This window comes from Bactrocera oleae, chromosome 2 (assembly GCF_042242935.1).
Source record: "Bactrocera oleae isolate idBacOlea1 chromosome 2, idBacOlea1, whole genome shotgun sequence".
NCBI classification, from domain to species: Eukaryota; Metazoa; Arthropoda; class Insecta; order Diptera; family Tephritidae; genus Bactrocera; species Bactrocera oleae.
In genome coordinates this window covers 1,329,291-1,336,661 of record NC_091536.1, presented here as the reverse complement: position 1 = coordinate 1,336,661, position 7,371 = coordinate 1,329,291, and the positions used below count along the sequence as shown (strand labels likewise).

General features: G+C 34.9%; 1 long non-coding RNA gene across 1 annotated transcript; it reads left to right on the top strand.

The window, feature by feature from the left end:
- The first annotated feature begins 564 nt into the window (after positions 1–564).
- Positions 565–7,045, top strand: LOC118683010 (uncharacterized). Its single transcript, XR_004978844.2, has 3 exons — positions 565–1,005; positions 6,088–6,539; positions 6,603–7,045. It is a non-coding gene; the product is annotated as an uncharacterized lncRNA (long non-coding RNA).
- Positions 7,046–7,371: the final 326 nt, after the last annotated feature.

The following is a 7,371-nucleotide window of genomic DNA, read 5'->3' as shown; positions in this document are numbered from 1 at the left end:
CTTGAGGTTTCATTTTGAAAATGATTGATACAAATATTTGTCAATGGAAAATAAAATGAATTTTTCATTTGGCACTTACTGAAAAATATATTTATTTTTGATTTTGAACACATGTTTATGTTTCGAAATTTTTGAAATTGATATATTAACTATCCTATCTTTTAAGTTGGTTGAAACTGAACTCAGTATGCTAAATTTTACTAAAATCGGTTCCGTAGTATAGGAGTTTAATCAGGGCGCGTAATTTATATATACCTATATAGATAAATTCCCGTTTTATTTGGAATTTATTGTCAATACTATTATCAGCTACTTGTAATGCACGAATCAATTATGTGAAATAATATTTTATGAGGTACAGCGATGACAAATTTGCAGAAAAAGTGCAGTGTTTGCTTTCGCTTTTAACCAATGGAATGGGGAGCTAAATGAAGTCCTATTGCGGTGACTGCCTTACATAATTTTGGAAAAATCACACGTGAAATTTATGAGCTTCCCAAAAAACTTTGTATTTAAATGTTTGTTTACCGCACTATTTTTCCCAAACGTCTACAGTTAAGAAAGAAAGTGTTCGTTCTCGTTTCGTTGGAAATGGGTATATCGTCAAGACTTATTTGAGATGATATCCACATCAAAGCTTACCGTCGGTCAACTGGTCATCTTCTGTCATCACGCTTGAATCAAATTAGGTTTAACAGATACAAGCGGCTTCTTCAGTCACAAGCAGTCAACGACCATAAAAGTATCCTCTTTATAGATGAAAAATGTTTCTGTGTTGAAGAAGTTTCTAATAAGCGAAACAACATAATCCACACAAACGCTGTTATTTCAAGAGTTCAACATGGTCACCATCGAGCTGTCACCAATAGTTTGCGGGAAAGTCTCCAGTAAAGGCGTTACACCTGTTCACTTCTGTGAAAAAGGGATTGAAAGTGGAACAACAGTGTAGCAGTAAGATGTTTTAGAAGGAGCTTGAACCTGTAACAGAACTTATGGCAGAGCTAAGTATAGAAAAATTAAATTATATTGTTCCTCAGATTTTGTTAACTAAGCGATATTTTCTTACTACGTATGTTTCACAATTTTTTATTTTTTATAAAAAAGGGTCCTTCCTTCCTTCCTGGACCTATTTAGTAAAGATAAAAGCATAAAAGTGCACTTAATGTACACATGTAAGCCCCATCAAACGTTCGTTTGCCTTTACTTTAATTGTATTAAAATATTATTTAAGTCAATAAATTATAGAACTATAGTATACTAACATTTTTATATTCGATTGTCATCTTGTGCATCTTTGGATAGAACATCGCGATTAAAATCAGAGGCGAATCGTATAATAGTGAAAATTAGAATTGCACGTATTTTTCGATGTTGATGCATTAATATAAAAGCAAAAAATTTTGTGCAAAAAAAAAATATATTGTATTGTATGTAGCATTTAGGTTAAAAGTGAGGTTAGGTTAGGAAAAATAAATGTTGGCCGGTTCTCAGACCTACCCGATAAGCACACCCAATTTCAATAAAATCGGCCCAGTCGTTTGGGAGGAGTTTGGCAACAAACACCGTGACACGAGTATTTAAAATATTCAATATATTAGCTGTCTTCGATTCGCCAAGCGTTACTCATCAGCGAATCGAACAAACAATACCAGATGCTCAAACAAACGCGCAGCACTTGTAGTGCAACCCTGCGCTAATATGTCTTCTGAAGCATGCGCAATGTGTTATGATTCCTTCTTAGTGAAGAAATTCGGGGTTTCGCGTTAAAAAACGTTGCTGTAACTATTTATATTGGTTTTCTATTAATTATTATAATTTGAAATAATACAGGAAAAAAAGAAATTAATAATTTCATACCTCATTTAAACCTTTCACAATTGTAAAAGTGAGCTAAAATATGCAAAACAAAACTGGTAGCATTGAAGATGGAAGTTATACCACATTAATAAGGTATACGCTTATATATATATATGCTTCAATTCAACTCGATAACTTTGTTATTGCTTTCATATGTAAATTTTTTTTAAAGAGAGCAGCGAAATGACCAACCGAATACAGCTAATATCATATTACAAACCTTTCAATATACCATGAAGTTAGACAAAATATAAAAGATAAAAATTCGTATTGGTTTATTGAATATATTGCTCATTTTAAGTGCCTTAATTCAAAATCATAATTAAATAATATTCTAATAATATACATAATAATAATATTATTGCTTGTTAGGCACGATGCCGTCTCAACTACATGAGTAATAAATGTTGTCACTTCTCCTTTACAACAAAAGTTACATTGTGATATATGTTATCAGATGGAACAGTTTTACGTTTTCTACCATGTATTCGCTTTAACTATTATATGGTTATACTTGTTTGATTTAAAGACAAATGTTGCAACATATCTAAACATGATCAATGAATTGCATATCTACCATCTTGTCCAACTCGCTGTTAATATTTAGTTTTCGATACCTCTATCAAAGAGCTGTCTTCTTCTCGAATTATATTTTGTATCTAACCTTTGAACCTCGTCCACTCTCTTAGAATAACAAACGTTCCGTGGTGCTTCTCGAAACTAACTTCGAGATCAGTTATGCGTGAGGCTGATGAATTTATATAAAAATATTTTTAAAAATATCGTGGCTACGTTTTTCAAACTCTTTCATTTATCGCATACAAATCTGAAAATTTCCATCTACGAAACACTAACGTTGATGGAAACAAAAACTGGATTTGATGCAATTGCATAAACGGAGGGAATACATGGGAATGGGCACGACCAAATGCATCCAAGTGTAGAGAACAGTTTCATGTGTCCAACTTGCACCAAACCAAAAGCAAACATTGCTTTGTGCTGGTCAGCAATGCAAATTGGGAAAAAACTACAATTTACGAAATGTTGGAACGGCCGCTCACATGCGAATAGATTGTTATGCCAGTGCTTACGGTAATACGCCTACGTATGCATATATATATTTATGAAATATATAAACAACATAACGCTACATACTTATGTACATAGGCGGTTTTGCTTCAGTACATATGTAAGTATTTGCATTTGATGTACGCACATGCATATATTTGCATTTTGACGAACCGTTCACATAGGTATTTGAAAGTGCATAGTTTTTGTTGACTGTATTTGTTTTAGTGAGGCGTAGGAAGCCGCTCTTGCATCTAACAGCAAATACCAACATTGAAATGCGTTAGTGGCATTCGTTCGTCCTTTGGTTCCTATACCTATCTTCAAATGTATGTGCGGCCATTGTGGTTGAGGGGTTGAGGTAGACAGTGCTTGCCACGCAATCGGTACACATGTATATAAAGATTTGTCTGTCTTCAAGCCCCAAATAGGTTCAATTCTTCCTAATGGAGACTCAGAAGTCGGCGAAGAGTTAATCTTTGAATAACGCAGCTCTGATTTTACCTAAGATGATATAAATAAACATTACTATGAGAGAGTCTAAGTTACCTTAATCTTAATTTTAATCGATGTCTTAATATCAATTAGTTATATACTCTTAGATATTGCTTTGCGGGGTAGACTATAATGTCTTCCCCAGTCGAAGGATTCGGATATACTCGTACATATGTATGTGCAGCCGAAAGTTCAAAGTAACCAATATCAAAATGACAAAGTAAATATCAATAGTAGAGTTGACCGACCATTAGTAAGAGATCATCGAGTATGTTACAGCGTCGCAGTACAAATTAAATGTAGGCAGATGAGCTTACTAGATTCCTGCAGGTTTTTTCGTCTTCCCTTCTTTAGGGTTTGGTTCTTGATGAAATTTAAATGGATTCTTTAAGTAGCTTTAATATGTCAGAAACACACTCAGCGGCTTGTGATTGATGATAGTCGAAGAATTCTTTTAAAAAAATGTTATAACTATTATATCAAATAAATCAGTAGTAATTTAATAACATAATATTATTTAAATGTTACAAATGTTCGAAAAGCAACAACGCATGTAGCTTAGATAATGCTTCTGAGATCAATGAGTTCAATATATCGAAGGGGCTACTAAAAAGTAAAAAAAAAGCTTTCGTTTGAAAAACACAGAGCTAAACAGCTCTTTGGCAGTTTACTGCTTTGGTTTCCTATTTACACCAATACAGAAGCAAGAAGCCGATTAATTTGTATATTTTAATGTTTTTATATAAATTTTAAGGTTATGTGAGAAAGATGTTATACAAATATTGTAGATATTTTCATTACCTTCAACTTTGCCATGTAACTTTTTCTATAACCTATTTTTTAACCCCTAAAAATCCAAACCCGCCCCCCACTTCCTCTTCCCGACTTCAGATTGCCCTAAATGATTTTCCCTTTATTTTTGTCAATTTATCAAACGTTTCCAAACTCTTTCCATACTCATATTATTTTCGTCTACTTTACTTCGGGATAGGCTGATTAAGTTTTGCTTGGGAAGAAGGCCGTGAGAGAGTCTGTATAACTTTCAACTTCAAAATACTCTGAGTCAAGTAGCTCGAGTTGGTTGAATAAACAGAGTGACACAAAGTAGTGAACGGTCAATACCTTTCCTTGTTGATTTGATGAATAATATTTACATCTTCCACAGTAATCCTCCTTACCTTACACCTGGTAGCAAGATAGTGTGACAATAATTTTGTTTCGTATGACAAAAAAATTTCATAGACTCAGGCAACAACAACCTGAGCACAGACGTCACTAGGCTTGACTATGGTAAAGTCCGCATTTTAAGCATTAAATGAAATAATTTCCCTCAGTCTGTTGGAACATTTGAATATGGCTTAATTCTTAAAAGACAAAATTATAAAAAAAATCGAGCGAATTGATTTGTGTGAAATGCATTGAACTGAACAGAAATTGAACTCAAAAACGAAAAGTCACTGAAGGGTTTTGTATAATCCTAAAATGTACAGAAATATCGCATTCGCTACACAATATTCCTACATACATACATACTCGTATATGTACCTATATATGTACATTTACGAAAACCTTGCACTAAACAATGGGTATATACCATAGTCGGGTTTGGTAGCATGTGGAACGGTCTATTTCTAAAATTGAGAATGTAAAGAGGACTCATTCTGTGGTCTGAGGTAATTTTTTCATCTCCGGACTCTCTCGCACGTAGACTGCAGTTCTTACACTGCACATTGCAGCTAGGCTGGCATCATCATTGTCAACGTCGTTCGTTGCAGGCACTACTGCTTGTGCCAATACTCCTCTTGTTAAAATCACTTTATTCGTGTGCTGTATGATGAGAAACAGAAAAGCCATTCTTTAGGTACACCTCTATTTCCGTGTATTTCACTTCGAACGGAAATGCAGACGAAGGCATAGCAACTTGAAAAAATACGAAATATCCTGGTTGTCGGGCCGGCAGGTTCAATTCCAATCTTTTTGCTCATTTCTAGCCAGTGCAACGTTACGCAAACAAGGAGATGTACACATGCATTGGTATATTACTCATTCCAACAATTTTTGTGCTTTCAATGCACAAGTCTTAACATAGGTATATACAAATATAGGCGTAAATACACATACATAAAAGCTTTCAAATGGATCTGTAGGTGGAGGAAACTAGTAACGTGGCATTGAAGAGCTCAAAAATGCATTTATGAATTTTGGAATAAACTCGTAAAACAAATGGTTGAGATTATGGACTACGGGGATAGTGGTCTAACACCTTTTATCGGTGCTTAAAGTTTTTCTTTTCCAGATCCATTTCATATTTTTAAAATTGAAACTTAACATTGCTTTTCCTTGTTAAAAAGTGTTCTTGCACAATTTCTGACTACATCATAAGCATACATTAAAGATATAACAAAAAAATCATTAACTTTAACTACACCGACATTACAATACCATTCACAAAATACAAAATATTCCATTCAAGCACTTGATTTTGATCGGTCAGTTTGTATGGCGGCTATATGCTAAGTGGTCCGATATCGGCGGTTCTGCCAAACAAGCAGCTTATTTGAGAGAAAAATATGTGTGCAAAATTTTAGATCGATATCTCAAAAACTGATAGACTAGTTCAGCGCGTCATGCTGATCATTTATATATTATTATATATTTATTTTATAGGGTCTCCGACGCTTCCTTCTGACTGTTACAAACTTTGTGGCAAACTTAATATACCCCTTTCAGGGTATAAAAATAGAAAGCAGTTGGTTTGATTTTCAGGATAACTGAAAAACTTTGTTGGATTTCGAAATTAGATGGATTGGAATGAAAAGGTAGCTGAGAAATTCGAACGAACTTAAAACAACATCAACATTCCAGCGAGGAAATACACTACAGGGTCTGATCCACAGACAGCAATTTGATTTGGGAATTTCATTTGAGAATGGTAAGGTTCATTCCACCCACCCACAGGGCACATATGCAATTTGGCTACAACGATTACAATATGCAGTGCTATATAATTCTAAAATTGAAAATGCCAGTAGCTATCTGCGTTCGAATTATCCATATACTCTTAATGTAGTCCTCCCTCAAATGGATGCTCTGACGTTGCCACTGAGAAACCGGGCAATGTAATGAAATGAAGGAAAAAGGTTTGGGCATTGTACTAAATTGTTTTTTTTTTTTCGCTTTAGACACTGGCAAATTAAGAAGGAACGAATTGGAAGATCGTACGGACGGCAACAATCCCTTGCCAATTGAAGCGCCACTGCCATTTACAGCTTTCGAAATGCGACGCACCGCCTTCTGGGCATGTGTGCGAAATGTGAATTTTCTTCGCTGTGATTGCCGAGCCAAACTGCATTTGAAGTAAGGGTTGCAGCCGTGCAGGGTATGGATTGTGGGTGGTTGCCACAACGACGTTGCAACGGAGCTCTACAAAGGTGTACTCAATGCAAATTGCTATTCTACAGACACCAGAAGTCCAACAATACTGGAGCCAACATTCATTGATTATTCAATTGTAGTTGTTGGCGTTATTGTGTGAGAGCATTTGCAGTTGTTGTAATTTTTATGCCCTTCTATGGCTATGCCTATGCATTTGCTCCAGCTCCAATGCAGACACATGCATATGATGAAGATGGTACGAGTTTAAAGCTTATCTGAGGTGTTGGAGTAACTTTTATACATATTCGAACACATATACATGCATACACACTACTTACATTTATCAGTGTACCTGTGTACAGATTTCTCCTTGTGCGAGATCAGATCTGAAATTGTTGCCTTGGAAGCCTACTATCATAGCGAAAACACTGTCTGGTGTGTTTTAGTAGTTGTTTTGCAAAGGCAACATTTTTTTATTCAAATCCACAGTGAAATGCATTTCATTTTCGTGCTTTTTTAGCTGCACATAGGCGTTTTGTAAAAATTCTGAGATGTGAGTAATATGCCTATATTTTA